General features: G+C 33.4%; 1 long non-coding RNA gene across 1 annotated transcript in view; it reads left to right on the forward strand.

Annotated features, from left to right (window-relative positions):
- LOC143083421 (uncharacterized) overlaps positions 1 to 9,785 on the forward strand; it is a 35,053-nt gene extending 25,268 nt beyond the window's left edge. The window contains exons 2-4 of the long non-coding RNA XR_012980699.1: positions 3,925 to 3,958; positions 8,281 to 8,326; positions 9,491 to 9,785. This is a non-coding gene — a long non-coding RNA (uncharacterized LOC143083421). The remainder of the gene's footprint in view (positions 1 to 3,924; positions 3,959 to 8,280; positions 8,327 to 9,490) is intronic.
- Positions 9,786 to 10,115: the final 330 nt, after the last annotated feature.

A 10,115-nucleotide genomic window follows, 5' to 3' on the forward strand; every position in this document is an offset into this window, starting at 1 on the left:
TTGCATTATGATTGGTGTGTATTTGTAACTTTCGTTGTATTTTTAACCAGATTTTTGTGACAAAAATTTCGGTTATTGATTTGGGGATGTACGGCTGGCAGTCAGCAGTAGGGCGGTCGGGCTGGCGGCAAACAAATGTTGTCTGTGCATTTACTCATGAACCATTCATCAAAAGCTTTTAAAATTTTAACATGTTGTTACTGACAACAAAATGAAGGTCAAGTTCAAGAATGATTTTGACTTTTACCGTTCAGGAGTTATGGTTCTTGAAAGATTGAAAAATGGCGTGTCCAGTCGTGTCTGTGCATTTATGCATGAACTGTCCAACCAAAGCTTCCCAAATTTTCCTATGTTGTTACTGATGAAAAAACGGAGGTCAAGTTCAAGAATGACGATTTTGACTTTTACCGGGCATTCAGTAGTTATGGTTCTTGAAAGATTGAAAAATGGGGTTTCCAGTCTTGTCCGTGCAGTTTTGCATGAACTGTTCAATCCAAGCTTCCCAAATTTTAATATGTTATTACTGATGACAAAATGGAGGTCAAGTTCAAGAATGACGATTTTGACTTTTACTGTTCAGGAGTTATGGTTCTTGAAAGATTGAAAAATGTCGTTTCCAGTCATGTCAGTGCTTAAATTACTCATGAACTGTTCAACCAAAGCTTTTCAAATTTTCATATGTTGTTACTGATGACAAAATGGAGGTCAAGTTAAATAATGTTGATTTTGACTTTTACCGTTCAGGAGTTATGGTTCTTGAAAGATAAAAAAATGGCGTTTCCATTCATGTTGTTGCATTTACTCATGAACCATTCAACCTAAGCTCTTTCAAATTTTAATATGTTGATACTGATGACAAAATGCAGGTCAAATTTGATATTGACGATTTTCACTTTCACCGTTCATCAGTTATGGTTCTTGTGATATTGCCAGGACACAAATAAATGTGACAGCCTCTTGTTTCTTGTAAAATGAAAAGAAAACGAAAAAGAAACCTAATGGGACAAAGAAATATGGACAACCGATAAGGAAACCCGGGAACTGGACATATAAATTTGTATACCCTTTATTTTAATGTAAACATTGATGAAATCACTCACTATACTGAGCCTTTTTTCACTGATTACAATACTGATGTACGATGTTAAATATTAAGGTATTGTAGCGTTACATCTCCTAGATTTACTATCAATAATACGAATTGATGTGAAACAAGTGGCGGAAAATTAGTAGCCTACATGGTTAACGTTGTCTTGTATTAGTATTTTTAAAATCAAATGTACACACTGCTTTAAATATCAAGCCGCTTAATTCTTCTCTGAAAATTTAATCCCTAGTAGCCATACATTTTATTTTATAATATTACAATTGAAAACAGTCTCAGTATGCTGTTTTTCTATAGTTGAAAACATTAAAACATAGGCGAAATTAAGATTCCAAAGGGACATTCATACTCACAGACTCCATAGGCGGATTTAGGGGGGGGGGGGGGCCCAGGGGGCCCGGGCCCCCCCTTTTTGGGAAAAAATTTGGTTGCTTATATAGGGAATCACTGAAGCGTGACTGGAGCGGGCCCCCTCTTAGGTCAGTCAGTGGGCCCCCACTTATAAAAATTTCTGGATCCGCCACTGAAGTCTATAATTAACTGACAACGCCATCACCAAAAAAAGAAGAAAAAAAGACAATCAGACATTAACAATAGTTTACAAAACACAACATGTAAAACTAAAGTCTGAGCAACACACACCTCACCATTAACACTGGGGTTGATCTCAGTTGCTCCGGAAGGGTAAGCAGATATAGCTCCACATGTGACTCCCGTTAACATAGACATGAATTTATATCATTCTACTAAGGAATGTTGAAATTTGGAAGTTAATCTTATTTATATTGGTAATTTTTAAAGATTTTGGTCCTATGCCAAGACAACTGAAAATTCATTCTCTGTTGGTTTTTCTATGACGAAAAGGATACTATATTTTACATAACTTATCTGATCGCCAAACACCAGATTATAAACAATTGATGTCATTTACTAAATAACACCTTACCCTGAACAGTTCCTTGCCATACCACAGCATTAACGACCTGGTTGACCTGTTTGATGTTGTCTAATTTACCATGACTCTTTGCTTGCAAAAGCATAGGAATGAGTAAATCCAATATTGTGTTTTACCTGGTTTCCTGTAACTGTTTAAATTCGATTAAAATAGTTTATATGAGGCTTTTTCAAAATGTGACATAAACAGTGGCAGATACAGGGGCGAGTTCCGGAGGTTGAAACCCTTTTTTTCTGACGACCAATGCATTTGAATGGGGACATAAAGTTGGACCCCCATCCATCCTTTTCTCCTTGGTTGGGACCTCCCCTCTACTTTTTTGAAAATGGCTGGATATATCTGTAACTTGTCCTTATCGATGTTTTGGGCGCAACCATTAAGGATAGTACATATAGTTGCAACTGTGTTATTTACCAATAGTTATGTAACCAACATCTTCTTTCTTTATAAGAACCTTTGAATTCATTGAAACCAAATATTGTATTTATGTTCTTGATGAGGTGCTTACCAGGTTACCTACCAAGTTTTGTAACCTTGTCACTGATTTGTCATCCCAGAAAGCTACCATCAGGGTACCTAGTTTTAGGAATTACATAAAAAATTCTTACATGAATCACTCATAGTGATAGGAATAATATATGACATGAATGTTTCTTATGAGATGTAAACTTGAATTAGCATTCTTACTTTTTTATCCTAGAAAGTTGCCTATAGTGGCCCTTAGTGTAACATAGTAACCTATTGGAAAAACATACTATTATAAAATTGTCTTCCAGAGAAAAGCTTCAAATGGATCCAAAGGAAGCCAAGGCTTGATGTAGAAATAAGGCTATTATTTGACCTAAATTGGTGACTTCATATACAATGCCACTCGGATGGAAGGTTGGCTAATTGGCACTCATACCATGGCCACATCTTCTTATTTTATATGATTAATTGTTTCTTAAGAGCTGTGTTGTTGCTTTGTTGCCTATCTCAGTATCTGTTATCTAAGTAGGCTTCAGTAAGGGGGCTTTATAGTTAAGCATATGCTGGGAAATACTTACAAATTTAAGTCTTCCATTTAGATCCAATAAAAGAATTGAATCCAGTAATGATTTGTATGTTCCGTATGAGGTGCTAACAAAAGTAAAAAAAAATGTACTTTGTTGCTAATCTGTCCTCTAAGATTTTTTAATATGTAACCTTATAGAAAATACATATTTTTCAAAATTAGATATAAAGTTCAATGTATTATTTTCATAGTTTTTTTTATGGCCCAGAACAAAGTTGTCAGGGCAATATAGTTTTACCCTTGTCTCAGTCATTCTGTCATTCGCTCATTCCACAACAAACCATTACACAGTCTTTTTTTCTAAACACTTTTAGATATTTGGCTGATTTTTGGTATGTGAGTTAACCATGATGAGTTACAGATCAAGTTTGAGTTTAATTTTTTGCAGAAATTTCTGACTTTGGACCCTGATAAATTGTTGAAAATCACAGTTAAGATTTTGAGCTAATTTTTGATATTTTAAAAAAAATACAATCCCAATTCAACATCCCAAAATTTTGAAAAACGAATTCCTGGATCCTTAAAGGGTCAATCTCGAAATCTTAAGCTTAAAAACACATGATCCCTGAGACCCAACAAAGGTCCTATCCCACCTCATAGAAAGTAGGGGTAAATGCAAGGTTTGTCTATTATTCTATTATTATGAAATTTGCTATGAAAAGACTTTGAATATTTGCATACTTTAAATGTTAAGGTATTGCTATTTTAATTGCAACATATGAATTATTGAATAACAAATAAACATGATCTACAAATACATGTAGACCAGACATGTCTCTGTGTTAATGTTTCTTTTTTTTTTCTTTTCAGAAATCAAGTTGACCAAGCATATAATATCAAACAGGTAGGAAACTTACATAAATAATAAGTTATCAGTTTTCATAGGAGCTCAGCGGAAAATATATATTTGGGTGTTATCTAAAATTCATTGCATGCTTGATTAATTCACAAATCTTTTTGAGGTGGGTTTAAACATATTTTATTGTTTCAAATGACAAATGGATCAGACACAATTGAATTTTGCATCTTATTTACTGACTTCTCTCTGTGAAGTTTAACTCTAAAGTTGATCATTGGACTCTAAAAGTTGAGTTATATTTCAATCATCTTGTCCTTTCTGATTCCTTCATTGTTTCTTATCGCCCCACTGTTGTATGTTGATTCATCCTTCTGTTGTCAACACTATCAATAACTCAAAAAAGCTTTCAGCTGAATTTTCATGAAACTTTGGTGAATTGTTGATATATAGAGAATAATACATGGCAAAATCCGTATCATATGTCGTATCATCCCGTGACATCAATATCAGCCCAAGGGCCTTTAGGCCCGAGGGATGATATTGGTCGAGGGTGATACGGCATGTGATACGGATTTTGCCATGTATTATACGCTTTATCATATATTTCAACAGAAGAGTATTATATTATATGAACTGTTTTCTGATCTCGATAGATTAGCACTGGGTTACCTTCAGTTCTGCTTTTGTCTTGGTTCAAAGCCTTAAAATAACTGCTTATACAAAGCACCTGGGTTACCTTACCATTTGCCTGCTGCTGTTTTAAAAATATTTTGTTTATTATTGTATTTATTTGAGTGTTTTGTATTTTTTATAGTTGCATTTAGTGTGCCAAAAAATATGCAAACTTGATGTTCGTGACGTCACATACAATATGAAAACTTGACGTTCGTGACGTTACATACCAAACAATGACGTCATTAAAAAAAATGACCTATATTTATGGTCATGACAATATGCGTAAATGTAACAGCCACTATGTTCCGCCAGTTACTTTGTTCCGGCGGAACTTTCTAACTAGTTATTTCGTTCCGTTGGAACTTTTCAACTAGTTGTTTTGTTCCGAGTGCAGTTGAAAAGTTCCAGAAAAAAGTAGCTAGTTGAAAATTCCCGGAACAATGTAGCTAGTTGAAAAATTCTGGCCGGAACAAAACAACTAGTTATATCGTTCCAGATCAAATCAGATAGTCAATTTATTCCAGCATATCATAATAACTGTTCATTACACTCAGTATAAAACCCCCTGATTGCCCAGCTGGCAACAATTAATATTTTTCATCCAATGTCTATCCTTTTAATAACCAAAACCCAGTAGGACAACTACATTTTTGATGGGAAGTCATGATTGACACATGTATTACCCATTCTCTAAACATATTTTTTTATAGATCTCTTTTTAAAGCTTCTACGATAAATTCATTGTTTTTACGCTTTTGAATCTGAATTGCTTCAAAGATACATCCCAGAAGAGAGTTATTACAAGTCTGATTTTGACAAATACATGTCAACACAATGTGTTCTTTTATGAAAAAACGAAACTCAAAATCTCATAAATAAATAGCATTAATATCTAGTATAATAACCAATCTGTGATGTAATTAGATGACACAGTATTGTGCAATAGCAAGAAATTTTCAATTGCACAGTGACAATATTGTGCAATAGCAAGAAATCTTCAATTGCAAAGTATTGTGCAATAGCAAATATTTTCAATTGCACAGTATTGCGCAATGGCAAGAAATATCTAATTGCACAATATTGTGCAATAGCAAGTTTTCAATTGATTGGAGTTATCTTTCTTTGTCCAGAATAGTAGTTGAATCAACTTAAATCATTGTTTTATACAATATACAATGTATATTTACTTTTACTACCAACTGATAAATTAAAACCATTCAGTGATAACAAGCACCTTTTGGTACATTTTAATATTTTATGATGTATTTAAATGAGTAGTTATTGTTGCAAACTCCATTAGAAATTTGAATTGAGATCAGTTTTGGATAAAGGGAAAGGGGGATGTGAAAAAAAAATGGGGGGGGGGGGTTAAATTTTTTTCATTTTAGATTTCATAAATAAAAAGAAAATTTCTTCAAACATTTTTTTGAGAGGATTAATATTCAACAGCATAGTGAATTGCTCAAAGAAAAAAAAAGTATTTTAAGTTCATTAGACCACAATCATTCTGTGTCAGAAACCTATGCTGTGTCAACTATTTAATCACAATCCAAATTTAGAGCTGAATCCAGCTTGAATGTTGTGTCCATACTTGCCCCAACGGTTCAGGGTTCAACCTCTGCGGTCATATAAAGCTGGGCCTTGTGGAGCATCTGGTTGGCTCATATCTGAAACCAAAGCATTAAGAGCAAATTTGTCAGAAAAAAAAATGTTTTTAGGTCATTATATATTTGCTCTGAAATTTTCAGACCATTCAGGCAAACAATTGTTGGGTTGCTGCCCCTTAATTCCAAATTTTATGAAAATTTTGCATGTTATTATCTTGAATATTTTTATAGATAAAGATACAGTGTAAACAGCAATAATGTTTTTGCAAAGTAAGACCTTAAAATAAGTCAGCATGACTTAAATGGTCAATTGACCCCTTAAGGAGTTATTGCCCTTTATAGTCTATTTTTAACAATTTTCATAAATTCTGTAAATTTTTCAAAATATTTTCCACTAAAACTACTAGGCCAAGTTGATTAATGATAGAGATAATTGTAAGCAGGAAGAAAGTTCAGTCAAAAAAGATCTACAAACACATCACCATTACCAAAACAAAATTTTGTCATGAATCCATCTATGTCCTTTGTTTGATATGCACATAGACCAAATTGAGCAACACCCACATTTATTTTTTGACAAAAATCTATATTATGTCAAAAATTTTATCACAATCCAAATTCAGACAGTATCAAGCTATGTTCAGGGGTTGACCACTGTGGTCTTAAAAAACTCTGCCCTGCGGAGAACCTGGATAAAACTAAAAACCCTTGTTATATGATGTTGTTGTTGTTGTTGTTGTTGTTGTAGTGACCAAGTGACATTTTCAGAAGAATCAGAAAAGCAGTTGTTGGTTTGCTGCCCTGTATTAGTAATTTTAAGGAAATTTTGCTTTTTTTTTCCAGCCTAGCTCGACTCAGGGGTTGTGATCCGGTCGCTACGACGGCTGTGGCATTAGCTTACTTCTTAAAAGCTTTATATTTTAGAAGGTGGAAGACCTGGATGCTTCATACTTTGAATATACATATGCCTCATTTTTCGAAGTTTCTGTCAGTCGCATGTCCAATGTCCTTGACTTTATTTCATGGTTCAGTGACTACTTGAATAAAAAGTTAAAATTTTTTTTAATGTTAAATTCTCTATTATTATAAGTTATAGGCTAACTATATTTGGTATGTGCATACCTTGCTAGGTTCTCGTGCCCGTCAGACAGTTTTCACTTGACCTCACCCTCTTTTCACGGATCAGTGAACAAGGTAAAGTTTTGGTGGTCAAGTCCATATCTCAGATACTATAAGCAATAGGTCTACTATATTTGGCGTATAGAATGATTGTAAGGTGAACATGTCTTGCTGGCAGGTGTCATCTGACCTTGACCTCATTTTCATGGTTCAGTGGTCAAAGTTAAGTTTTTGAGTTATGGTCTTTTTTTCTAATACTATATGCAATAGGTCAACTATCTTTGGTGTATGGAAATATGTTATGATCTATATGTCTGTCGCGCAGGTTAATTTTGACCTTGACCTCATTTTAACAGTTCATTTCTCAGTGTTTAGTTTTTCTGTTTTGGTCTGTTTCTCTTTAACTATAAGCATAAGGTCAACTTTTTATTTGTTGTATGGAAGTATTGTTAGCTGTACATGTCTGCCTGGCATGGATCATCTGACCTTGACCTCATTTTCATGGTTTATTGGTCAATGTTTATTTTTGTTGGTTAATTTTATAGTTTATGTGACAGTTGTGGTAAAGCTTTATACTTAGGACTATCAACATAATATCAATGATAAGTAAAGAAAGAGGGACATTTCAGCGTGTGCACTCTGGTGGTTACTATCTTGAATATAAATATAGATTGAGATGAACTGTAAACTGCAATAATGTTCATCAAATAAATCATAAATCAACATTGAAAGCCAAAAGTATAATGGTTGCAGTATTTCATGCATCAATTAAAAAAAATTATCTTAACACAGACTCCTCAGAGCCTCTATAGTTATTTAAAATGCTGCTTATCTATGTTGGGGCCTCAGGTAAGATAAGTTATGTAGCTTTTAGTGTACAACCCTCTTAAATGAGGTATTATTGTTTTTGTTTGCTAAGAAATGAATATAAATTTTAACAAAAAACACAATTGATTTTTTTTGTAGGAAAATTTTCCACCTGGTGACAGATTTCTTAAATCTAAATGTGCAGGTTAGTTTTTGAGTGAAGATCATCAATGCTGGAAATATTAAGTCATACAAATGCATGAAATTTTTCTCCTATTACTTCAACAGAAAAAAGGTACTTTTACAAAAATGTAGGCTTCTTTCAAAGGCAGATTTTGAGCATAATTGAAAGGTATAAGATAAAGTTCATTTATAGGAAAATACAATGTATAGTGAAATCCTATATTAAGAAAAACAATTGACTTGGACCTGTGAACCCCCTTAATTCATATTATATATGAAAAGTAAATGTTTATCATTGTTTTTACTATAAGAATGATTTTTGTGGATCAAATCTGTCATTAAAATGGTTTGCCTTTGTTTCACTTTCAATGTGAGCTTTTCTCATCACTTGGCATCTGCCATTGTCCCTCCTCATAGTCCATTGTCATATACTTATAATAAAACTTTTATAGAAATCTTTTCCTCTAAAACTACTGAGACAAAATTAAGCTGACATGGTTACAATCATCATTAAGGTATCTTGGTAAAAAAATTTGTTAGATGATCCTGCCTGCCAATCAAGATGACAGACATGGCTAAAAAAAGGACATAGGAGTAAAATGCAGCTTTTTGTAAATAATTCTGAAACTAAAGCACTAAGTTTTTAATGTAAATTTTTAACGATTTTTTTCGTAAACTTTTCTTTAAAAAAATTATTTTCCAGCAGTTAATTAATCTACGGGCCAATTAGAATTAAACTAAGCCACAATGCCATCCAACTAACATGGCAATCATGTCTGAATATAGTACATAGGGATTAACTATTGAAGTGTAAGGGAAAATTGTTAAAAAAAACCAACAATTTCAAATGGTCTTAACTTGAAAACTAATTTAAATAATGATAAGGGGTCTTCAGTAAGTATTGTCTAAGTCAAGATACTAGTGGGATAACCTTTTTTATTTTAATTATTAGGGTATCTTATACTATTTATTATGATTCATAACTCATTTTACATGATTTACAAAACCACAGAAGATTCATGTAAGCGACAAGAGCTAGCCTCTAATTTTAAACAAAAATTGCTATTGTTGAAGATGCAGGTGAGCAAGCCCACCTTGTTAGAGACACTAGTTCCCCTGCTTCATACTTATGTGTTTGAATTTAAGATAAGAAATCAACTAAATATTTAATCTCCATGTACAACAGAGGTACCACAAGCACCTGAAAATTTGAAGGTGAAGACGAGGACCAATGACAAGTTGACTTTGGAATGGACAAGGCCAAAGGCAATTGGCGATTCAAAGGTTACTGGGTACAATATTTCCCTGAAAATGGTTGATTCTGATGACTGGAAAAAGATTGGACGAGGCAGATCATTTGTCACCTCCTATACCATTAAGAATCTGAAGCTGGACAAACATTATGTATGTAGTGTCAGTGCTGAAAACAAAGTTGGTAAAGGACCAGCAGCCGAGGTAGAGTCTCCTGTTGTTCAACATCAAAAGCCAGGTGAATTGAAGTTCTGTCTGAGTTCATTCAAAATTAAAGGCTGAATTGGATTTTTTAGTTCCTGAGTGATTAAGTTAATTTTATTTTATATATGGTTGAAAACATTTTTGGATTGATTTTGGAAGTTATGGTCCAAACTCATGTCCACGTCGTTGTGAGCATTTGTGTCAGATTATTATTTAGTTATAAGACCATTGGTTTCTTGATAATAACTTAGGGATGTACTTAGGTGAGGTTTTGGAATTTGTGTCAAATGTTCGGACTCCTTGGTGTTTTTCCATATAATACAATGTAAAATATTTTGCCCCATAACACCCATTTA

The sequence above is a fragment of the Mytilus galloprovincialis genome, chromosome 7 (genome assembly GCF_965363235.1).
Source record: "Mytilus galloprovincialis chromosome 7, xbMytGall1.hap1.1, whole genome shotgun sequence".
Taxonomy (NCBI): Eukaryota; Metazoa; Mollusca; class Bivalvia; order Mytilida; family Mytilidae; genus Mytilus; species Mytilus galloprovincialis.